The sequence below is a fragment of the Pleurodeles waltl genome, chromosome 4_2 (genome assembly GCF_031143425.1).
Source record: "Pleurodeles waltl isolate 20211129_DDA chromosome 4_2, aPleWal1.hap1.20221129, whole genome shotgun sequence".
In the NCBI taxonomy this organism is placed as follows: Eukaryota; Metazoa; Chordata; class Amphibia; order Caudata; family Salamandridae; genus Pleurodeles; species Pleurodeles waltl.
In genome coordinates, this window is record NC_090443.1 from 876,167,891 (window position 1) to 876,193,391 (window position 25,501).

At 48.6% G+C, this 25,501-nt stretch overlaps 1 protein-coding gene and 1 long non-coding RNA gene across 3 annotated transcripts in view; one reads left to right on the plus strand and one right to left on the minus strand.

Annotated features, from left to right (window-relative positions):
* The window catches only part of SLC1A7 (solute carrier family 1 member 7), a 605,311-nt gene that overhangs the window by 385,015 nt on the left and 194,795 nt on the right, over window positions 1-25,501 (plus strand). The gene's annotated exons all lie outside the window — the stretch shown is intronic.
* LOC138293429 (uncharacterized) overlaps window positions 1-25,501 on the minus strand; it is a 98,574-nt gene that overhangs the window by 38,374 nt on the left and 34,699 nt on the right. For both annotated transcript variants that reach the window (XR_011202998.1, XR_011202999.1), the window contains 2 exons: window positions 23,878-23,940; window positions 18,718-18,813 (listed from right to left, as the gene is read on the minus strand). This is a non-coding gene — a long non-coding RNA (uncharacterized lncRNA). The remainder of the gene's footprint in view (window positions 1-18,717; window positions 18,814-23,877; window positions 23,941-25,501) is intronic.

Below are 25,501 nucleotides of genomic sequence, written 5' to 3' on the forward strand. Positions count from 1 at the left end.
TCAAATAGACAATTACAATGTGTGTACTTGGATCATTGCGGTCCATTAACACCTGATAGTGCGTACAACTATATACTAGTCGCTGTTGATTCTTGGTCCAGATTTGTGTGGGTGTGGCCACAACGCTCGGCTGATGCTCGGACTGTTATTAAAGATTTGCAAATCTTTGTCGGTACATATGCAGTTGCGGCATTCCATTCGGACGAGGGCCCTGCTTTTGCCTCAAGGGCATTCAGGGACACCATGGCTTCATTGGGGGTCCAGCTCCAGTACTCGTCTCCATTTCATCCCGAGGAAAATTCTGTTGTGGAGTGATTAAACCGCAATTTAAAGCAATCCTTAACGGCCAGAGTCTTAGGTACGGGTCGTAGTTGGCTAACCCACCTGTATGGAGTTAAGAGAGCACACAATAACCTGCCTAGAAGGTCCCTGGGGGGGTCGTACCTCATATGTGTGCCTGTTCGGAACACAATGTTTGTTCCGGATCTTGATGGTCCTGGTGTGGAGGCGGCGGAAACCCCTTTTGACATAAATGATCGTGTCACTGTTTTACAGGACTTACAGCAGTTCCGTGAAGATAACTCTTCTAAAAGTGCTGCCTCCACAGGAATTAAGGATGTGCCAGTAACACCTACCGGCTGGATTCCCAGAGTTGGGGATCTTGTGCGTGAAAAGGTTGCAGTGAAAAAATAATTTGGCCCTTCTTATCGAGCACCAGTCCCTGTGTTGGGGATACACGGTACCAGAACTGTTATTCTACCACTGTTGCCAGGTGCCAAAGAAAACCGCTCTGTTTCGATTGACAATGTCAAGTTACAACATGTGGCCAATTCTACACAGCCGACCAAGAGGAACGTTCAGTACTTCCCGAATCCCTCCCACTACTAGAGAAGAAGTTTGCTTCAAGTTGTCCATACCAACACTGATGCCTCTCCGAGCTTGGGGAGGGTGGATGATGATGATCATGCATTGGTTCCACTAACAACAAGCAACTTAGAAACATTTGATCAAGTCACTATGACTACAAACGAGACGGATGGTGCTGTCTACTGTGTACCGCCACAGGAAACACCAACTCCTCCATTGATTATGGCAACGCCTTTTGCACGAACTGCCTCTGGTTACTTCGCTGACTACAACGACGGTCTATCAGACTCGTTTGCCTCTTCGACTGCTGACCTGCACGTAAGCTGTTACATTGGCTTAAAGATACGTATTTCATTTTTCCATGGAACTATGTGTGGCTCTCCTTGACTGTCCTAGCCTTTTTTCTTTGGATTGGGTTTGTCATTACCTTTTTCCTGTTAATACATGATCATTTTCTTCCCGAGAGATCAGCGGTTGAACAGGTGGAGGAGGTATTGAAACCACATTTTTCATCACATAAGGTTCGAAGAGACTTGTCCTTTGTGAACATTTCTGCAGTGCCAATTCTGGATGGGATTGTGCGGGATAAAGTAATGTTTGATATATATGGTCCCACTGAAATAATTCAAATACTGTATGTGTTAAAGTTATCCATGAACGATATAGTTATACCAGGCATTGTATCTGATGATTTTGATGTGAAAACAGCTGATTCAATGATGACAGAATTGCAATATTATACTGTCTATGAAAATGAAGATGTTTACCAGTTTAAAGACAATTATGGTGACATGTTTTGCTATAATTATTATGGGCACCACTTCATACATAAGTATGGCAGTCCGAAAATTATATTTGATTATACTCAATGGGAACATTGCCCAACTCCCCCGCAAGGGAGTTCAAAAACTTATTTTGAAAACTTTGCGTATTTTTCTGGTCATCATCAAAAAAATGCTGAGTCATATTATTTTGAGATAACTCCGACCAGGGATAAACATATGTTATTGACCAATACAAATTTTATATATTCGGACTCCTTTGTTTCCCGGTTATCAATTGAAGGTTATGAATATTGGTCAAAAAATGTTGATTTGAAAAGTGTTTGGGGAACAAAAAATTGGCAGACCAACGGTAGAGAAACATTGTTTAGAGCATGTCTCCTCCCCGTTCAAATGATTTTTTTTAAATGAAACAGTACAACAGACCAGTTGCTTAGGCTTAGCTACAATTAGAGAATTAAACATGCCCAGTATACCTGCCCCTGCAAAATTTTATAACTGGCAAAAATATACAAATGCAACTTTTAGTAAGCTTAATGAGTGGGTCGAGAATGGTACATTTAATGCTTCGCTGACACGTCCAGACGGGTGGTTATTGTGGCCAATAGATACCAATGGGTGTCATCAACGTTTTGTCACCTCCTCGGGGGGTTTCCGAACGAGTAGGTCAGACCCTCGCTATATATCACCAGTGGCTAAAATCATCCTCACTAGATGCAGTTAAGACATTTCTCAGTCTCCTGTCTAACAATACTGACTTACAAGATTTTTTGTCAGGCCCAAAGATACCACGTAGGAAGTGTTTCTTGTATGAGGTATACAATGAAGTATGGAAACTTTCCCAACAAGAGGCTTCAGCCCAGTTAAGGCAGATAGATCAGGAAAATCTGAAAAAGGCATTAGCTGTTGTGGATAATGGGATTCACACCTTGTACGACCGGATATATACAATTAACAACATTGTTTCTTCTGCTATAGACATTATACAATCTGATATGTCTTCTTTATATCATGGACAGAGTCAGACCAGGTCCATTATGCAGTTGGGTTGGACACTTCAGACATAGAAGGCGGGTCGCGTTCCGTGGCAGCACATCAGTGCCAGGGAAATATTTTTTTCCTTTAATTTAACGCGACAACAACAACTAATGGCTAAAAAGGAGGTGACTTATGTCATGCTTAACATTGAAAAGATAGAAAGATTGCCTTTTACCGTGGCCGAGATTCCCTCAGCAGAGTGGTTGATACACGGGTTATTAATCTGCCTATTTCTACATTACAATTTGCTTCTTGTTTGAAACATGTTCCGGTAGGCAGATATGAAAAGTTGGGAGATAGTTACATCCATGAGGTGTGGGAGCTTCCCTTCTCGTACAAATGCCTCAATGGCATGAAAGAGGTCTTTCTTAGCGGCAGTGAATGCGAGACTTCAGTCAGCCATTCGATGATTTGTAAGCAGCTGTCCTTGCATGGGGCGTGTAATGCCTCGGTTGCGAACTTGGCTTGCTATCTGAAGGGAGTTCCAGTCCCCTTGATTGAACGCACGTTCCAGGTGCTTTCAAACGGCAGCTACGTCCTCCTCAATAGTGAAGACTGTTGTGGCATGCGGGCCGGAATAGTTTACGTTGTTTCGGTCACTAAGGTCGTTACATGCTGCGGGAACGTGTTGTTCCCCCCACTAAATTTAGGGAGGTAGCAGATATTTGGCCTCACATTGCTACTTCCAAGGTGAATTTTGACAAGTTAAGTAGACTGAAGGCTTTATTGTTTCAGAAGCATGTGGTCCTTACATCTGCACGCAAGACCTACGCACTTCAGGTGGCAAGGTCATCAGCGGAAATACAGTTCCTGTTAAATACGAACTTTCCGAGACACTTTGGTGAACTCGTGGGACGTATACTTAATGCGTCCGGCACGGCTGGATTAGCACATTTTTTCAAAGCTGTTGGTATTGGTTTTGTTCACACCTTTTCCTCCATATTCGGTTTAATACCTTCAGCTATTCATTCAATTTTCGGAAGCATTTTGGGGGGATTTCCTATAACTTTGGCTTTATTAGCCGGCATTTTGCTTTTGCTGTTGTTTTTCCGCAATGGCTGTCCCGCCGCAACAAGGACAAAAGAGGGCGCTCCCATCAGTGCAGCTGTGTCGTGAACGCATGATGCAGCACTTTGGAGCAACACTCCTGGAACATTTGGGGTGTGACTGGTCTCTGTCATTCAGACCGGTTTTGGATTGTGTGCAGCCCGTGTTTCGGTGCTGTTGGTGCTCTTTTGAACATGCACTGGAAGTTTGTCTCTCACAGCAATGCCCCTCAGTGATTGATGCTGATCTGTTGATGTTCTCGTTGAGGGTTCATCACCAGACATGCGCACTGCGTTTGCTCAGAGAAGCTGATTACGAGCTACCCTTCCTGGAGGAAGTTACCATTAACTCGTTCATAGGCACTGCACAGGATGCCGCCTTGGTTGACACTGGGGCTATGGAACACACCTGCTCCTTGGTAATTTTTGGCGTGGATTTACCGGTTTTGTCATCTGCCGAGGTGGAGAATCTCCTGCGTTCCATGACAGATGCTTCACTTGGAACTGTCCTAAATTGACACTTTCCTTTGAATTCGGCTTTTTGGCCGCATGCTCATTTTAAAAATTGCCAAATGGTATGCTTGTATGTCATCTTGACTTGTTGAAATTTAGTAGGGTTTTTAAATACATTTTAGCTTAGGGCATTTTTAGCTAAGGCTCAAACCACTTTCTACCGACAAGGGGAGGGTGTAGTGTAGCCATTTTTAATATAGCTTCATGCACGTTAGTTTATCATATTAGGCTGCTGTGCACTTTGCCCTAGATATATTTTATTCAGCTTCGCATTGTTATTTTACAGTAACCAGTTTTACGGTCTTGTTTTAATTTCTTCTATCACACTGTTTAGCTTAGTTCAGCACTGTGTTCTCAAATAATGCATTCTTGATCGCCCTGTGCTTCAGTCAAGGCTACAGTCTGGTACATTGCCAGTAAACGTGGTAGAAGTTTAGTCTCCAGTATTCGTAGAAAATACACATCCTTATGTAGGGACATTTTCTTAGAACATCTGCGTGTTAGTTATAAAAACCCTTCCTAGTCCTATTATACGTCAAGAGGGAGATTCCGGCCAGGAACCTACAACTAGATGCTGAATGCCCCGTTGCAGATGCTGATGCAGATTACAGGCCTTTGCTCAGGTATGAGGGTTGATGTCCTCCCGGGGGAACCTGAAAGGCAGGCTTAGAGCTTCACATGCTGTGCTCGAAATATAACTTAGAGAGAAAATAATCTAGCGGCACTATGATAGCCTTATTCTTGTGCTTCACTCTCATCGTTACTATTTTAATCCTACTGTGTTTTGTAGTTCTGGTTATTGTTTTGCTATCTAGAATGCAGTCGTTTTATTAAACCAATCATTAAAACTTAAACTGCCTTTGTCATTTATATATGAGACCGTATTGTGTATGAGAGAATCGGTTGTGACCTGAGTGACCACGACTTCCCTGGAAAGTGCTAAGATGTCATGCGCTCGGCTGCCCAATTGTCTCTTCTATTCGGGAGAGATGAGGCACTGCTAGTTAGCCGGAGCAAAACCCGGATTTAGAGTGACAAGGGTCCTCCACCGTGGGTCAGACATTGTCCCCCACACTGTGAACGATCTTGCTGCTCAAAATCCAGTAGTCTCATTAGGATAATGAGAGCCTTCGCGACAAATGAAAAGTCACGATTCCCTAACAAATAAAGGGGGTCATTACAACATTGGCGGTAAAAGCCGCTTACCTCCATGCAGAAGACCGCCAACACACCGCCGCGGAATCCCGCCACAGCTATTATGACACACATCTCTGAATCCGCCGAAATTCAGACACCCACACAACACCGCCACACCAAAGGTCAGTGATAAACTGGTGATAACAAAACCTCCACCTCCACGGCAACAAAAACACGCCCATGCTATTACGACCCACGAATCCACTCGGCGGTCTTTCAAACGCGGTATTCCATTGGCGGTACACACCGCCGCGCTCAAAATACACACACATCTCCAAAACACCACCACATTGGACAATTAAAAAAACACACACCTGATACACATACACACACCCAACACAATATAAAACACACACCCACATCACCCACAAACCTCTACGACCACAATTCACGGACGAAGGCCAGAGAGACTGCACAGCCAAGACAACACCACCATACAGAGGCACACAACACCATCACCCAAACCACATCCACGCACAAAACACCACACACCACTACACATCACCACACACATCAACACTCACACCGCCCCACACATCACACACACCACCCCATGTCACGCCAAAGACACCCCCGCTTCTCCGAGGAGGAGCTCCGGGTCATGGTGGAGAAAATCATCCGGGTAGAGCCACAGCTATTTGGCTCACAGGTACAGCACACATCAATAGCCAGGAAGATGGAGCTATGGCAAAGAATCGTGGACAGGGTCAACGCCGTCGGACAGCACCCATGAAATAGGGAGGACATCAGGAAGAGGCGGAACGACCTACGGCGGAAGGTGCGTTCAACGGTCTCCAGGCACAACATCGCGGTTCAGCGGACTGGCGGCGGACCCCCACCTCCTCCCCCACAACTAACAACATGGGAGGAGCAAGTCTTGACCATCATGCATCCTGAGGGCCTCGCAGGAGTCGGTGGAGGATGGGACACTGGTAAGTCAAATCTTAACTATCATATCCCCCACCCTACATGCATGCTATCACACGCCCCCACCCTCACACCCCCCCATCACCCCAAATCCTCACTCATGTACTAATAACACAAACCACACATCCAAACACCAAGCCCTGCATGACAGTACTAAGCATGGACACCCAGCACTAAAGCATGCCCACTGCACATACCCATACAACCCCCTAAACCACCATCACACAAGCTCCCACACAGGAATGCTTGCACTGGGGTACACGCTCACCCACCCATTGCACACCATTACACACACATATGCAATAATCATGCTCTTATGCCCCTGCAGGAACCCGAAGGACCGTCACCACACCAGAGGGTCCAGACAACACCACTCCACCCCCAGAAGAGGCCCACAGTGACAATAGCAGCTCTGCCCTACTGGATCCTGTTGACCAGCCCGGACCATCGTGGGCCTCGGGACAGTCGGTTCCCCTTGCACAGGCACAGCCCAACACCGACCTTCCACCCTCTGGTAACACCAGCACAGCACCCACCCAGCGGACCCAAACCTCCCTACCCAGGACAGGTCAATCAGCGGTGTGTCCACCACTACAGGGAACCCAGGATAACCCACCACCCCAACAACAACAGGGACCTGGGGGCAGTGGTAGTGGGCACACGGTCCAGGGGACAGAGGCACAGGAACACAGGGAAACTGGGAGGGCTGCTGTGCGACAGGGGGCGGACAGGCAAAGGGAACCCACTCTCCACGAGGCCCTATCCTCCATCATGGGAGCATACCACCACTCCCAGGAGACGATGGCCACGGTCCTGGACAAGTTGCAGGAGCCCCTGCGCCTGCAGGAGGAACATTATTTGGGGTTCAGGGAGGAGCTCAGGACCATCAGCTCCACCCTGGGCACCATCGTAGGGGTGCTGAAGGACATACAGCAGACCTTGAGGGACACCGTGGCACTCCAAGGGGCCCCTGACACTAGCCAGGACGATGAACTGCCCACCACCTCCGCCGGCGCTAGTGGACAGGACGCCCCGCCACAGGACCACCACACCAGCACCCCACCCCCTGCAGACGGACAACCACCACGCAAGCGGTCCCTGAGATCCAGGAACAGGGCAGAGCAAGATGGCAAGACCGCCGCCAGGAAATGAGACCACCCTGATTGTCATCCCACTGTCCCACCTTGTTACCCTGTCCATACTTAAACTGCCCCAGCTCCACTTCCTATGCCCAGATGGGCAGTGCACCTGTGAGACTAATAGACTGGACTCTGCCATGGACATTCCTCCACCATCACCCCTCACCATTTTACCACCCCCTCCACTAATTAGCACTTCAATAAACACCCTTGAAACACAAAACAATCTGGAGTCAGTCTGTGATTTAGTAAATATGTATTATCAATGACAGTGTCATAATGCGTTCCTATTGTAAAGCTAACATACCTATATCACACATCACAAGTCCTTGAAGGATGCAAGCAGATGACACGTTGGTAACCACACCTGTGAAACAGTAATCTAAAGGTACAACTCAGTTACCAAATAGTGGTTCAAATCGACAGAAAGGATAGAGGTAGACCTGTGAAAGTTAATGTAATGTTAAACATGAAAATGTTCTCACCTGTGTGTCACTGGAAATATTGCTGTATGACTGAATCCCTGTTGTCGTTGTCTTCTTCCTCAGCTTCCTCCTCATCACTGTCCACAGGCTCCACAGCTGCTACAACACCGTCATCTGGATCATCCTCCTGCAGAAAAGGCACCTGGCGTCGCAAAGCCAAATTATGAAGCATGGAGCAGGCGATGATGATCTGGCACACCTTCTTCGGTGAGTAGAATAGGGATTCACCTGTCATATGGAGGCACCTGAACCTGGCCTTCAGGAGGCCGAAGGTGCGTTCGATCACCCTCCTAGTCCGCCCATGGGCCTCATCGTACCGTTCCTCTGCCCTGGTCCTGGGATTCCTCACTGGGGTCAATAGCCAGGAAAGGTTGGGGTAACCAGAGTCCCCCAATAGCCATACACGGTGCCTCTGGAGTTGACCCATCATATCAGGGATGCTGCTATTCCGCAGGATTAGGCGTCATGCACAGAGCCAGGGAACATAGCATTTACCTGCGAGATGTACTGGTCTGCCAAACAGACCATCTGAACATTCATAGAATGATAACTCTTCCTGTTCCTGTACTCCTGTTCACTCCTGTGGGGGGGGGGGACCAGAGCTACATGGGTCCCATCAATGGCACCTATGACGTTGGGGATATGTCCAAGGGCATAGAAGTCACCTTTAACTGTAGGCAAATCTGCCGCCTCAGGGAAAATGATGTATCTCCTTACGTGTTTCAGCAGGGCAGACAACACTCTGGACAGCACGTTGGAAAACATAGGCTGGGACATCCCTGATGCCATGGCCACTGTTGTCTGAAAAGACCCACTTGCAAGGAAATGAAGTGCTGACAGCACCTGCACGTCAGGGGGGATTCCAGTCGGATGGCGGATTGGTGATATCAGGTCTGGCTCCAACTGGGTACATAGTTCCTGGATAGTGGCACGGTCAAACCGGTAGGTGACGATGACATGTTGCTCTTCCATTGTCAACAGGTCCACCAGCAGTCGGTACACCGGAGGATTCCGCCATCTTCTCACATGTACCAGCTGACGGTACCTACGAAGGACAACAGCGACAAATCAGTCATTATTCCTCCAGGTATGTACCCACAGTTACACACAAGACTACACCACTCACAAAACCCTTCCTGTATGTGTGTTGAGTGTAGGCCTAGCTATGTGTGACGCAGAGGTAAATCAAGCCATGTGGGCCCCTGAAATAGCGGCTGCCTGACCTCTAAACTGGGACAATGGGATTGTGGGGTAACTGCGCTGGCGTTGCACACCGTCGCGGTAGGCGGTCGTAGACCGCGGCGCAATGCTGCATTGGTTAACATTGGACCCTATGGGTCCCAGGAGCCAATGAACAGGTGTGCCGGCGGTGATGATGCGCACCGCCGCGGACGTCACTGCCGCGGACGTCACCGCCATTTTCTATCTGTTCAATCACTCGATACCTGACCTTCGACAGGAGAGGACCTACGCTGCAAGTGCTGCTGTGACCTCGGTCTGGAAGCGATGATGGCTGCTGCGTCTGGGGAAAGGGCCCCTGCCTTCATTGCACAGGAGTTGGAGAAACTGGTAGACGGGGTCCTCCCCCAGTACACGCTACTCTACGGTCCTCCAGACCAACAGGTTAGTACACAGGGAGCACGTTGTATGGGCTAGGCCTGGGTGGAGAGGGCTGGTTGGATGAGGGAAGGGGGCAGAGTTCATAGAACATTAATGCATGGGAATGAATGGGCCACATGGGCAGAGTAGGGAGGGGGCCACTCACATCGACGGTGCAGTTGGTAATGACTGTTCCTCTTTCCTTGTGCATGTCATGTAGGTCAGCACCCACCAGAAGAGGGACATTTGTCGTGCCATCGCCAAGGACGTCCGGACCCTGGGGGCCCACCAGAGACGGGGCACCTACTGGCGGAAAAGATGGGAGGACATTTGCCGCTGCAGCATAAAGACGGCGGAGGCTCAGCTGGGGATGGCCTCCCAATGTGGGAGGGGTGCCCGTCGCACCATGACCCCCCTGATGTTCCGGATCCTGGCAGTGGCCTACCCAAAGTTGGATGGGCGCTTGAGGGCATCACAGCAGATACAAGGGGGTGAGTACAACCTCATTCTGCTGACTTTGCGTTCAGTGGAGGTGTCTGGGTGGGGGAGGTGGGATGTGGGTGTCCCTAGGCCAGGGCGAGTTCGGTAGGCAAGGCCCCTCCGTAATGCAGGCCATGTGGCACTCCACCCCACCTCTGCAGAGTGCCAAGTACAGGTATAGTTGCCCCTGTGGCATCCATGTGTGCAGATGAACACCATAGCCATGTAGGCCATATCCCAGAGATTGCATGTGCAGAGGGCAGGAGCACGGCGTAATGCAGGGGGCTGCTGTGTCTGTCTTGTCCGCCAACGGTAGCGGTATGCCATGCACTAAAACTCTCTTTCTTATGTCTCCCCCACTTTTTCTACTCTCCATGTCCTTTTGTACATCAGCCCCATCAGGCGGAGGTACAGTGGCACCGGAGCACGAGGGAGCTGCATCCCACATGGCCATGGAGGGCCACACCACGGACTCAGAATGCACCAGTGGGACGGAGGGCGAGGGGAGCTTCACGTCGGCCACCGGATCACCAAGCAGCGACACGGACTCATTCGCCGATGGGAGCTCACTTGTGGTGGCGGCACCATCTGTGCGCCCCACTTCTCCAGGTACAGCCGCCACCTCCCCTACCAGCACCGCCCTCCCAGCAGCCCCTCAGCGTTCGCCCCGTGCCCGCTCACCTAGGAGGGTGGGCATCACCTTCGCCCCAGGCACCTCAGGCCCTGCCCCTGTCAGCCCTGCTGCCCTCAGTGAGGAGGCCATTGACCTCCTCAGGTCACTCACTGTTGGGCAGTCTACCATTGTGAATGCCATCCAGGGTGTAGAACGAGAGTTGCAACACGGTAATGCATTCCTGGAGGGCATTCATTCTAGTCAGGCTGTCCTTCAGCGAACCCTGCAATCTCTGGCCTCTGCACTGATGGCAGCCTTTGTCCCTGTGTCCAGCCTCCCCCCTCCAACCTCCTCCACCCAGACCCAATCTCCTGTACCCCAGCCCATCCCAAGCACACCTACAGACCAGCATGCACACAAGTCAGCACACACAAGTAGCTCAAGCAAACATAAGCACCACACAACCCACAGGCACTGACCCAAGCCTCACCCACGTACAGACACAGCAACATCCACTGCCTCCACTGTGTTCCCCTCCTCCTCTACTCCCTCCTCCCTCCCAGTCTCATCTACACACACACTTGCATGCACCACATCTACAGGCACCATGAATCGCACAAGGAGACCCAGCACACGAGCCGCTCACCTGCACTCACCACCTCCACTGCCATTTACACGTCCCCTGTGTCCTCTCCCAGTGTGTTTGTGACGCCCCCTCCCAAAGTACACAAACGAGGGCACCCACACACCCAACATCCATCCACCTCACGACAGCCTCCAGTACCTGCACCTGCACCCAAAACACCTAAAGTGACACCTCTGACAACCACCTCCTCTTCCTCCACTCCCAGACCCCCTCCAACTACCCATCCCAGTGTACGTGAGAAACTGTCCCTCTGTAAAGTTGACCTTTTTGCTCCCACCCCACCCTCCAATTCATCAGTCCCGTCGTAGCGCCTCAGCCAAAAAGCCTCCAATACCAGTGGTGCCTGTTCAAGGTTTGTGGAGTGCACCGGCCACCAGGGCAGGCAGTGTGACCCGGAGCCAAGGCACTGGCAGCCCACCCCCTGTAAAGGCTCTAAAATTGGAGATTGGACGACGGGACCGTGTGAAGACTCCTGGTGGGAAAAAAACTCACATGGGTTCCAAGGGGACTGGAGAGTCAGCTGTGACTCCACCAAAGGTGGGGAAGGGCCAGAGGAAGTCTGCCCAGCCTGTTGTGAGTGTCACGGCGGAGAAGGGCGCCATCATTCCCAGCGGTGGAGACACAACCGCCAGCACCGTCGTCACTGGTCAGGAGACCCCCGCCACCGCCGGAGTCATTGCCCAGGGGCGCCCAAGTATCGTCACTGGTCAGGAGACCCCCGCCACCGCCGGAGTCATTGCCGAGGAGGGCCCAAGTATCGTCACTGGTCAGGAGACCACCGCCAGAGTCACAGCCCAGGAGTGCCCAAGTATTGTCACTGGTCAGGAGACCACCGTCGGAGTCACAGCCCAGGAGGGCCCAAGTATCGTTACTGGTCAGGAGACCACCGCCTGAGTCACTGCCCAGGAGCGCCCAAGTATCGTCACTGGTCAGGAGACCACCGCCTGAGTCACTGCCCAGGAGGGCCCAAGTATCGTCACTGGTCAGGAGACCACCGCCAGAGTCACTGCCCAGGAGGGCCCAAGTATCGTCACTGGTCAGGAGACCACCGCCGGAGTCATTGCCCAGGAGGGCCCAAGTATCGTCACTGGTCAGGAGACCACCGCCGGAGTCAGTGCCCAGGAGGGCCCAAGTATCGTCACTGGTCAGGAGACCACCGCCAGAGTCATTGCCCAGGAGGGCCCAAGTATCGTCACTGGTCAGGAGACCACCGCCAGAGTCACAGCCCAGGAGGGCCCAAGTATCGTCACTGGTCAGGAGACCACCGCCGGAGTCATTGCCCAGGAGGGCCCAAGTATCGTCACTGGTCAGGAGACCACCGCCAGAGTCACAGCCCAGGAGGGCCCAAGTATCGTCACTGGTCAGGAGACCACCGCCAGAGTCATTGCCCAGGAGGGCCCAAGTATCGTCACTGGTCAGGAGACCACCGCCACCGCCGGAGTCAGTGCCCAGGAGGGCCACGGCTGCCACAGCCCAGGTGGGCTATGATGAAACGTCATGCCACACACCAATGTCCGTACCAGAACCGCCATGGCAAAGCACCGCTGAACTGGGCAAAGACCGCCATGGTGAAGACCGCTGAACAGGGCAAAGACCGCCATGGCAAAGCCCCGCTGAATAGTCCAAAGACTGCCATGGCAAAGCACCGCTGAACAGGGCAAAGACCGCCATGGCAAAGCACCGCTGAACAGGGCAAAGACCGCCATGGCAAAGCACCGCTGAACAGGGCAAAGACCGCCATGGCAAAGCACCGCTGAACAGGGCAAAGACCACCATGGTGAAGACCGCTGAACACGGCAAAGACCGCCATGGTGAAGACCGCTGAACAGGGCAAAGACCGCCATGGCAAAGCCCCGCTGAATAGTCCAAAGACCGCCATGGCAAAGCACCGCTGAACAGGGCAAAGACCGGCAAAGACCGCCATGGTGAAGACCGCTGAACAGGGCAAAGACCGCCATGGCAAAGCACCGCTGAACAGGGCAAAGACCGCCATGGCAAAGCACCGCTGAACACGGCAAAGACCGCCATGGTGAAGACCGCTGAACAGGGCAAAGACCGCCATGTCAAAGCACCGCTGAACAGTCCAAGGACCGCCCTGGTGAAGACCGCTGAACAGGGCAAAGACCGCCATGGCAAAGCACCGCTGAACAGGGCATGCACCGGGTAGGAATTAATAGACCGCCACATCAGGCATCCTTATCCCATGTGCAGCTGGGACAGTGACAGGACAGGAACTTTCACGGGGAGGCTCATCCAGTCTGGGCAGCAGTCCCCCCCAGAACCAGTGGAGAATGTTATTGACTTGTGAGACTGTGGCTTTGCACTCCCCAGGATTGAACAGTGGGCAACCCACCCACTGTAGAGACTTGTGAGAATGTGGCTTTGCACTCCCCAGGACGGCACAGTGGGTAACTCACCCACTGTAAAGACTTATGAGACTGTGGCTTTGCACTCCCCAGGATACATCAATGGGCATGGAGCCCCGTCGTGGATCTGGCTTTGCAATCATCCGGCTGAGGTGCCCCCCCTTCCCTTCCCCCTGAGGTGCCTGTAGTATTTCTATCTGATGCCCCGGCAGTGTTCTCTCCGTTTGTGGTCAGGTATTTTTTGTGGGCCTCGCCCATGCATTTTTGGACTGTTGGTGCACGGACATTGTTATGTACATATCTGCACTACTTCTCGTAATGTATATATTTCTGACTGAATTTCATATATATCTGTATATTTTTGAAAGACATGTATATTGCTACATAACAATGTTTGAACGGATTTCGCTTTGTCTTTTCATTCTTCCGGGGGGATTGTGGGTTGTTACTGTGATTTTTGTGGATGCATTGATGTGTATGTTGTAATATGCGAGGTTGGGGGTGGGGGTGTTTGGTGGGTGTCCCCCTAACTTTTGCCTCCTCCCTCCCCCATGTCGTAGGAGCAGTACTCACCGTTGTCTTCGGAGCCTACGTAGATGATGGTCATAGAGGAGCAGAAAGACAAGGGCAGGGAGTATTTGGAGTTCCGGCTCCATGGTGTCCTCCTTCCTTGTGGGATGTGTTAAGGTGAGCGTTTTCCCATTGCAGAAACTGTTTCCGCCGTGTTTTTATCCACGGTGAATCCGCCCCGGAAAAGGTGGCGGATTGGCGGGTTGTAATACTGTGGGCGGTACATTGTCTTCCGCCTGTCTGTTGGCGGTGACCGCCGCGCTGCTTGTCTGTACCGCCGTGGCGGGCGGTGTGTTAAAGCGGCTGTCTTTGTTGGCAGTTTCCGCCAGCCTCATAATTCCCTTTTTTTGTCTGCCGGCCTGTTTGCGGTATTACCGCCGCTTTAACACCGTCCGCCAGGGTTGTAATGACCACCAAAGTCTTTTATTGGTTTTGGAATGTTAAGATGTGTTATTTGATTATATGGAGTGATAACCTAAGAGTTGAGAGAATTGAGACCCTTGGAGATCCCTGTGTTACGGTGACAGTAGTTTTGAAGCACCAAGCCCTGGTGAATGGTCTCATGTTCATTGATGATTGCAAAATCTGTAGTGTAAATACTCAAATCCAGATCAGATATGAAGAACAAGTTGAAGTGATCTCTCAAGGGGAATCGCAGAGTGCCTTAAACTCAGATGTTCAGAGGTCATCCAGAATGAGTGCGCTGGGTGATATTGATTGGCTGCATCCAAGTACCAGATTCAGAGGAATAAGAGAAAGGTGTAACATCAGGAGTGAACTGAAGGAGATTGAGGGCCTCATTATGACTGCCCTATTAAGAGTCACGCAGCAAAACTCGCCAAAATCCAGCCAAATTTCCGAAACCGCCGGGATACTAGAGGGCAGGAGAGAGGCGGTTCCACCACCAGCACTACCAGCCCACCAAAAAAACTCTGATTCTATTACAACCCACAGATCACCATAGGGGTTCTTTCCTGGCAGAAAACCAATGGTGGTGTGAACTGCGGCGGTTACATCAGTAATATACCACACTACATTGGATAATTTGAAAACCCACACCTGACACACTTCCACACACCTGACACACCTACACACTGCACTATAAAATACACATTTTACATTCCTTTGCAACAAAAACACCACACACAGCCAGATAGAGGCCATACAAAATATATCACAAAGCATAGAATAGGCACCCAACACATTTCACATAGAACTCATCCCACACCTACACAATACATCCAACACACAAATTAGTACCCAACACATTAGACACCAACCATCACCCACATTACAGCACCCACACCTCATCAGCAATTGATTTTTCTTTTCTTTTTTTTCTTCCTCACCATCTTGTTCACCACTAACATGTCCCCACAAAAACATCACGGTTTTGCAGATGATGAGTTGAGGGTCATGGTGGACGAAATCAACAGAGTAGAGCCACACCTATTTGGAGCACAAGTCCAGCAAACATCTATCACTAGAAAAATGGAGATGTGACAAAGAATAGTCGACAAGGTGAATTCTATAGGCAGCTACCCACGCACAAGGGAGGACATCAGGAAGAGGTGGAATGACCTCAGGGGGAAGGCTTGCTCAGTGGCCGCCAGGCACTAGCTGGCAGTTTGAAAGACTGCTGGTGGGCCCCCACCTTCTCCCCCTACTTTCACATCATGGGAGGAGAAGGTCTTGGACTTCCTGCATCCTGAGGGACTAACAGGAATACCAGGGGCAGTGGAGTCTCATAAGTCATTACACCAATAATGTCACCAAAAAGTTTTATCTTGCATGCTCACTGGTCGCCTTTCGCCACCTTAACAGCCAACCCACTCACTACCCCTGTGTCCAAATGTTCAAATACCCCTCTCTGGCATACCACATATCAGCTAAACTCACCTGGGGGCACACTGTCTGTGTGTCTGGCAGGGGTAGTACATGGGCTGATAGCACGACAACTCCCAGCATGCACTGTTCCACCATTTAGAAAACCAGAACAGTGTACTTCAAGTTAAATAGCCTTGCATGTGAAACTAACAATCAATTCAACCCACCTGAATGCTCCACTATTGTACAGTCAATGGCAATAACATCAATGCTATAGTCATCTACCAGTACTATTACAACCAACACACAGCTACAACTGTGTTCTCTACTAAACTGGTCTTTAAATCACCATCCAAACAATGTAATGTATTCACCTGGGGGGCGACAACTATATAGGAAGCTGGATGTACTTGCAGTACACCCATACAGAGGCCAGGTAAAATGGTAACTCCTATACTGTTGGCCAGCTCTATTACCATAGTGCAGCTGTTAGTTGACTCAATGATGCTATACACCTAACTAGGCAATAACTTTACATTGTCATGTCTCTAATCAGAAAACATTGGAGTCAATGAACAGTCATCTAACCACCAAGATACTCCAAGATCTTGGTGCAAGGTGTATGCAATTTGAAATCTCTGTGTCCCATATAGCTCTAACCCAGATTTCGATGTAGGTGCCATATCAGGGGATCATGTAAAGGCTTTGTGTGCATGGCACATGGCATGTCTAGTGGTCAAACTTTGATATCACTTGTTGCATTACTTTCAGCAACTGTGTGCTCCACTTCTTCTACAGGTAATCTAGCCATTGTCACCATGAAGAGGACACCAGAGACTGCCACTACCCCTCTGGATGAAGGCCCAGTGGGAAAAACACCCCTGGATGTGTGGTCATTGAGGACGAAGCTGGCTCATCTAGGACACCTGGTCAGTCAACAAGTGTGAGCCTCACCCTGCCTACATCGACCCCTCCCAGCCCTGTTGCATCAACATCACAGGCAACCATTTGCCCCCAAACCTGTGTCCCAAGGACAGTGTCTTCCATCTGTGACCTCGCCCAGCACAGGTACCTGAGTCTCCTGTTGTAAACCCAGACAGTAATGGACCTGGCACCAATGGAAGTGGGCAAACTATACCAGGGGCACAGGCTCGTGGGGGTAGGGAGCGTGGGAGTGATGGTGTGGGCCACAGGATGGAGGCTTCCACACAACTGGCCAGGTCAACATCTCCCAAGTCTTCGGAGATTACCAACAATCCCAAGGCATGATGGGCCAGGTACTAACCATGAAGGGGGAGATAAGGCAGCTGCAGAGGGACAACCACCAGGAAGTCATGCAACAGATGCAGTCCCAAAATGCCCATGTGGCTTCCATTGCAGGGGTGCTGAGAGACATGAATACCACCCTGAGTAGGTTTTGTACCCAACATCTGGCCCCTTCCACTAGCAATAAAACATCAGCCCTTTCTACATCTGTGGCTGCTAGTGGAATAGAGGCCCTGCCAGGGGAAGGATATGCCTCAGACACCCCAGCCTTTGTAGCTGAAGAACCCCCCGCAAACGTGGACATCCCCCCAAACATCCAGGAGGAGCAGGTGCCAAAACCAATGCCAGGAAGTGAATCTCTACTGATTGGTTCCCCTTGTGTGGCACAATACACCCTGTTGACTGTTCTGAAACCTATCTCTATTTTCCAATAGTACAATGACACTGGACTTGTGATTCCAAATGTTGTAGCAGCTACCCTGATGATTTCATCCATCATGATGGAACCCTTCACTGTTTACTTTGTGTTATTTTATATTCAATTTACTCATTTTGCTGAGCACTCCCCAATAAATACCACTCCACCACAAATCATGTATGAGACCAATTTATCAACCATATTCAATTGTCATCTGTAACACCTCTTGCACAAAAACGTTTCTCTCAAATGTAAAACCTTTGTTATGTTCCATCACACATGCACTGTATAATCCGGCTAGATTTTGCATTGCCTAATAACGATAGACATAACTCAAAACACTTGTATTGCATTTTCCCACATATAGGTTGGAAGAATGCCAATGATCACATAGTAAAGTAATGCTTCTAACTTCAGCTTTTCTGCATAGGTGTCAATCACTACCACCCCACAGACTTCTGAAGTTAGGGACATGTCCGTCTTTCACTATCCCAATAGGCAAACATATTGGTGCAATGTATCATCACTTAAAGCCTTATCACATACAAATACTATAGCTCACAAATGACCATACCTCATGAAACAGAGATCAGTACAAATGCCCCAGTCATGGAACCTCCCACTTACCATTGTCAGATATCTGTAGGCTTGCCATTCACCCACGTCAGTCTTGAGACACATGCACAGTGGCCGGCAATGAGAAAACACAATGACAGCTACATATAAATTAGTTATTACCAACACAAACCATTATGATGTTTGAGGGTATAGATAGCTCATGATGACTTGTGTCAGAGACGCAAGACCACACACATGGCACCATTGGCCCCAGCTCCAATGCCAAACAAGTCTATAGTGTGGAATAGGAACTACCATTCCACTGGGCTTACAGTCTGGGCATAGAACTCACACACCACAAATATCATGCCTGAGAGTACCTGGTTCAATCCATGGTCACCTTAATTGCCAGTCTGCAAATCCCATCTGCCTGTGACACTGTCTGATATTGCCAAATGAGGATGAGCTTAAGTGATCTGCAAATTGTAAATGACAAACATAAGGTATAGGCCACATTGATACAAAAACATTACATGGCCAATTCATATATACAATGGTAACTCTGACTACTGATTTGATGAGATCAGCCATGATGACACTGGAGACATACTCATCTTCACTTGGCAAATCTGCATTCTCACCCGCAGGAACTGCTGGCTCCGCCTAATCTGGTATACATGGGATTTGACGTCTCAGGGCGAGGTTGTGGAGCATGCAGCAGACCACAATAATTTGACATACTTTGTTGGGTGAGTAGAGGAGGGTTCCTCCAGACTTATTGATGCAACAGAATCTTGCCTTCAAGAGCCCAAAAGTCCACTTAGCAACATGCTTTGTTTTTCCGTGGGCCTCATTGAAGCAGACTTCCCCTGGCGTGGTTGGGTACCTCACAGGTGTCAACAACCAAGGACGGATTGGGTAGCCAGAGTCCCCTGTAAGTAATAGTTACAAAAACCCAAACAAACATCTTGGACATCCACATATCTGTTAGCAGATATAAGTTACTGACACATGTCACTTACCAACCAGCCAGGCCCTCTCTGGGTATTGTCGTGTCACCAGCAGTGCTCTATTGCTGTTTTGCATGATGAAGGACTCATGGACTGACCCCGGGTACCTTGCGAAAACTTGTGAAATGTAGAGGTCAGCCAAACAGACCACTTGGACATTAATGCAGTGGAAGTTTTTCCGATTCCTATACACTCTTTCTTTGGCATTTGGGGGAACCAAGGCTACATGGGTATGACGGGGAGAATCTCAGCTTAGATGAGGTTTTACCCAGGCCCTTCTCTTCTCCTTCCGCAACAGGAGATGCTCCTGTCTTTTTCTTACAGACTACATGGGACGTCTGTTCCTTAAAGACATTTACATAGAGACATGAGGAGGGGTGTGAAAAATAATGAAAAACATCTACCTTGAACAATTCTTGGAAGCATTACCATTTCAAATGCAGAAATGGTTATGACAACATGCTGGGTATTCCCCCAACCCTAAAAAGATTTCCAAGCCTTTCCCCTTGTCCAGCCACAAGTACGAGAAAAGCCGAACAAAACCACCAATAAAGCTTATGATAGGGAAACCCGAGCCTGTTGTAAACCCTAGTCCTCAATGTTATGAATGTGGGGAGTGGGACCATATCGCCTGATTCTGTAAAAGACGAAAAGAGAAGGGTGATGAAGAACCCATGGACATCAGGTATATTCCAAGGACTGTTCTCTATGCTCAGGAAACTGCCCGCCCTTTATTATGTGAGTTTATTGTTAAATGGGGCAACCATAACCACTTTGTTAGATTTTGGCTATAGGCAGTCGTTAGTCAGGAGAGAGTGTGTACATTCTTCCCAAATAATTCCACGTACATGGTGACACCAAGGTATATCCAGCCGCAAGGCTTAAACTCTCCAGCTCCTCAGGGATCAGTAGCACAGTCGAAGTAGGGGTTCCACCTTGCCTCCCTGAACATCGCATTTAGAGTACAAATAATCGCTACTTTCTTGAGGTGTTGTTAGGAAACCTTTTACAGAAAAAGATGACCCAGACCCAACAAATCTCGAAAGAGTATCTTGTTCATGATTCTCTTCTTACTCCAGAACCGTGGGTATTGGACGAAAGGTTTGCACTGACACAACTTAATGATAGCACCGTTCAGAATGCTTGCCAAAGTGCCAAGAGTAACCCAGACTCCTACATACCCCTGTTTAATCATACAAAAGAACCTCCTTTACTGATTAGGTAAGGCCAATGATACCGCTCAGTTGTTGGTTACGTTAGGCTATTGTGATAAAGTGCTATTTTTTGCACATTCTCAGCTACTAGCCGGTCATTCCGGAATAGAAAAGACCAGTCAGTCCATTCCGCAGAACTTTCAGTGGCCTTGGATATACGCACAGGTCAAACGATATTGCCAGGATAGTGCCATATACCAGAAAAATGACCCCTATCAACCATCCCAGGTACACCTACAACCATTACCCATAATTGGAAAACCATTTGATCGTATCGGTATGGACTTAATAGGACCCCTACTTAGGTCCAAAAAAGGTTTCTAATACGTGGCGGTAATGGTTGATTATTCTACAATGTATCCTGAGGCTATTCCCTTACGAGTAACTACTTCAAAGGTCATCGCCTAACAACTTATAGAAGTGTTTTCCCAGATGGGATTTCCTCATGAGATCCTCACAGACCAGGAAACTTCCTTTGTTTCTAAAATAATTAAACAAGTTTGCAAACAGTTAAACATAAAACATCTGACCACCTCCGTTTACCATCCCCAGACAGATGGCTTCATTGAGAGGTATAACGAGAGTCTCAAATTAACTCTAAAAAAGATGCTGTCTGGTGATGGGAGAACTTGGGACCAGTTACTCCCGCTTGCCTTGTTTGTCTTAAGACAAAAGTAGTTTGGGGGGTCTCTTCTTTTGAGCTTCTATTTGGGCAACAACCGCATACTCTACTTGAATTTACAAAAGAAGCATGGGAAAAAGACTCAGAAGATGAGGCCTGTTTTCATTTGGAGTATACTAGACAGCTCAAATTCCACTTAGGGAAACTAAGAGCACTACCCCATGAAAACCTGGAGAAATCCCAACAAAGACAGAAATATTTCTATGACAAGGGTAGACGTTGGAGGGAACTCGCTGTAACCGATTGGGCTGTGGTCCTTCTACCCAATTCTGCTGCCAAAATGAATAAAGAGTGGCAAAGATCCCCATAAGATAGTTAAGAGAGTAGGAAGAGTCACCTACCAGCTAAGCCTCCCCAAAACTGAAAACAGTTATGTCATATTAACATCCTTAAAAAATGGCAAGGACCTCCTCCCAAGATTGTACAAATGGTGAACCTCATAGAGGAGATAAAATCCACTATAAGTGACACAGGCATCAATAATTTCCTATCTAAAGGAAAAAAAGACGAACTTCTGACTGCTATCAGATTATGCAGACATTTTTTCGGATCTGCCTGATAGGACTAACCTTGCTATGCATTCCATACCGACCCAGGAGGGGGTTGTGATCAAGCAACTACCATATCGTGTTCATGAAGCAAGGCGTCTTGACCTCCAGGCAGAGGTCATACAAATTCTTAGAATGGGAGTCATTGTCCCATCCAAAAGGGAATGGTGTTCCCCTATAGTACTCGTCCCAAAACTGGATGGCAGTCTATGTTTCTGTATTGACTTCCAGGCTGTGAATAGAGTCTCCAGACCGGGTGGATACCCCTTACCTAGAGTAGACGAGATGATTGAGAGGCTTGGGAAAGCACACTACATAAGCACTATTGACTTGACTATAGGCTACTGGCAGATCCCGTTGAACCCAGCTGACCAAGAGAAAATAGCCTCTGCTACGCCTAACAGATTGTACCAATTCACTGTCCTTCCCCTTTGGATTATATGGGGCCCCTGCCACCTTCCAGAGACTCATGAACAGCCCACTAGCAAAACACCAGGGGTATTCAGCCACTTGCTTAGATGATATAGTAGTATAGAGCACGATATGGCCAGAACACCTTGACCATCTTATATCAGTTCTGTTGTAATTACAACTAGTTTACCTCCATAGAAATGCATTAAAGTCCAGATTTGCAAACCCATAAAGTAAAGTATCTGGGTTATATCCTTGGAGACGGGTGATCAAACCCCAAAAACAGAAAATAAAAGCCATAACAGAAACTCCATTTCCCAAAGCAAAAAGTGAGATGTGAGCATTTCTCAGTCTCCTGGGATATTACAGAAGATGTATCTCTTGCTTCCCCGAGTGATTAGCTGCCCTTATGGACTTATTGAAGAAGTTGGTATCTCCGTCTATCTTTAAAAATCCTCCAGCTACCACCCTTGAAGCCTTCCAGGATTTGAAGAATGCTCTTACTAGTGCTCCGATGCTATTGTCTCCTGACTTTAGTTGACCCTTTATTCTACATACAGACCCTTCAGATGTGGGCATTGGTGCTGTTTTGTCACAGTTGGATGCTGAGGGGAAAGCAAGACCTCTTTTCTATATTAGTAGGAAACTGTTCCCTCATGAAAAGGTGTCCCCCACCATAGGAAAAGTGTGTTTGGCCCTGAAATGGAGTATTGAGACGTTGTGCTACTATCTGTTGTACTGTACACCGATCACGCTCCCCTCACTTGGCTTCAGCGTAACAAAGGGACCAATGACCGTGTCCGGGGATGGTTTTTGTGTTTGCAGCCCTTCAGGTTTGAGGTCCGCCATAGGAAGGGTAAGGATCAGGGTGATGCTGCCTACCTCTCTTGTTTTCCCCTTTTCCCCAAGCAGGAAAATCCTGGGGTAGGTGTGTGTGAAGCTTTTCCCGTTCCTAGACACCTGTTCATTGGCATTTGCAGGAACCAAGGCTACATGGATGTGACGGGGATTATGTCAGCTTAGATGAGGTTTTACCCTGGCCTTTCCCTTCTCCTTCCGCAACACAAGATGCTCCTGTCTTTTTCTTACAAACTACATGGGACGTCTGTCCCTTAAAGACATCTAAAGAGAGATGTGAGGAGGGGCGTGCTCTTAAGTATGACACTGATCAGCCCCCTGCTGAGTGGTGGCCGGAAATCGAACAGACGACAAACTTGGATAAAGGAGTGTCGACAAGAGAGGGAGAGAGGAGCACCAAACGGAGACACCGTGGTAGACCAGCAAAGGACAAGACCGACCGGCACAGGATGACTCGGGAGGCTCCAGCACCCAGGTGAAAATTTCCAGGGGACTGGTTGAGAGTTGGAGTAGTAAGCCGGGTGGTCACAATCCCCTTGTGTAGCTCCACACGCTACCATAGGAGCGTGGATAACTCAGGTATGTGGGCGTCTGCCAAGATGAGTGGGAGGGTGGAAACTGGGTAGTTGAGTGAAGGGGACACCCTTCTGAGAAACAGGCTCCTTTTCTTTGGAAGATAGGAATGAGCTTTGCATACTACGTTCTAAGGTAAAAGAAACAAGCATGACAACACAGTGACTGGATAGGGAAAATGGTGATTATCTTCCTTACACCCAGCCCGATAAAAATAAGACAAAATTAAAGAGTATACACTTACCTGTGATTCTTTCCTCTTCTGTCTGAGGGGCTCAACAACCACGGTGATTCAGTCCAGTCGAGACTAGAAGGGAGAGGAAGAACGGAGACGACCATTACGACCCAAACTACAGATGAGCAAAGCATGAGCCTTATGTAGGGAAAATAAAGAGACAAACAAGTAACCAAACAAGATATAGAGTACTTCATTCAGTCATCTACATAGATGTTTGCCTGCCCATGTGACAATGGGTGCCATCTATGGCTCCAACCACATGTGGAATGTGTCCCAAAGGATAAAAATCACTCTTTATATGGACCAAATCTTCACAATGTGCAAATCTAATTTAGCTGTCCAGGCGTTTCAACAATGCAGACAGTACAGCCTTCAAGACCAGACTGAACATAGGCTGAGACATTGCTGCAGTTAGGGCCACTGTACTTTGAAAGGAACCTGTGGCCAGGAAGTGCAGCACTGACATAACTTGTACAATGGGAGGCATGCTATTGGGATTCCAAATGGCAGACATCAGATCTGGCTCCAACTGACAACAGAGATCCATGATTGCCTATCCAGGCGGTAGATCTGAATCACATGTCGCTCCGCCATGATCTGCTGGTCAGCTAGTGGAGAGTACACTGGAGGTTCTCTCGCTCTTCTCATGCCAGTGTAACTATGTGGGAGAAAATCCGAATGTATGTGTATCACTCATTCTGAACAGCATAAGTATAAATACACCTAAGTCAGATATAATGCTCCAATATGCCCCATGAAACTATTAGTACATTGTACACAAAACATACCTAGGCAAATAATGGCTTATAACTGTATTCACATCCCCTTTCCCCTATCATGTATTTGAAATGGAGAAATATGTCCCTGACAGTCTTTGTGACAATAACATTCTTAACATGTTGCACATATATAGTGCACCTATATCATATTTCAGATTGTCATTACTCTGCTGACAATACTACTACATGTACATTACTCAAGATACATCAATTTTACAACATGTACATAATACATGCACATTTCTAAATGTTTGCTCAAAGCCAGCAGTGAACCCAATGTCGTAGATATGTTTCACAGCTTGTGACGCAATTTTTAAAACTCTTTCGTTCATATATGACCCTCAAAATGGCAGCTGCCAGACCTACTGTACTGGACATTAGGAAGGGACCTAACTCCGCTGGCAGAGGTCGTCATTGCGGTAGGCGGATACAACCACGGTGGACATTGCCATTGGAACACATTGCTGCCTTTGGCGTTCTTGGGCCAATGGCGATGTCCGCCGGTGGTGATGGTCTTGTACATGGCGGACGTGACCGCCATCTCATACTTCATCTCTCTCTTGACTCCTGACACTGCTGCCAGCAAGACCTCCATGACCTGAGCTGCTGTGTACCGCCTCAGGGAGCAATCATGCCACTCCTACAGGTATTAGGGCCCTTGACTTATCCTGGGAGGAGCTGGAAAAGCTTGTGGAGGAGGTCCTGCCCCTGTATAAACAGCTGTATGGTACACCAGAACAACAGGTAATTTCAATGCAGTTCCAATGTTTGAATTGTTAAGTGTATGATGATGTCCAAGAAATGTGGTGGAATGAAGGATTGTGGTAATATGTGTAGGTAGATGGGCATGT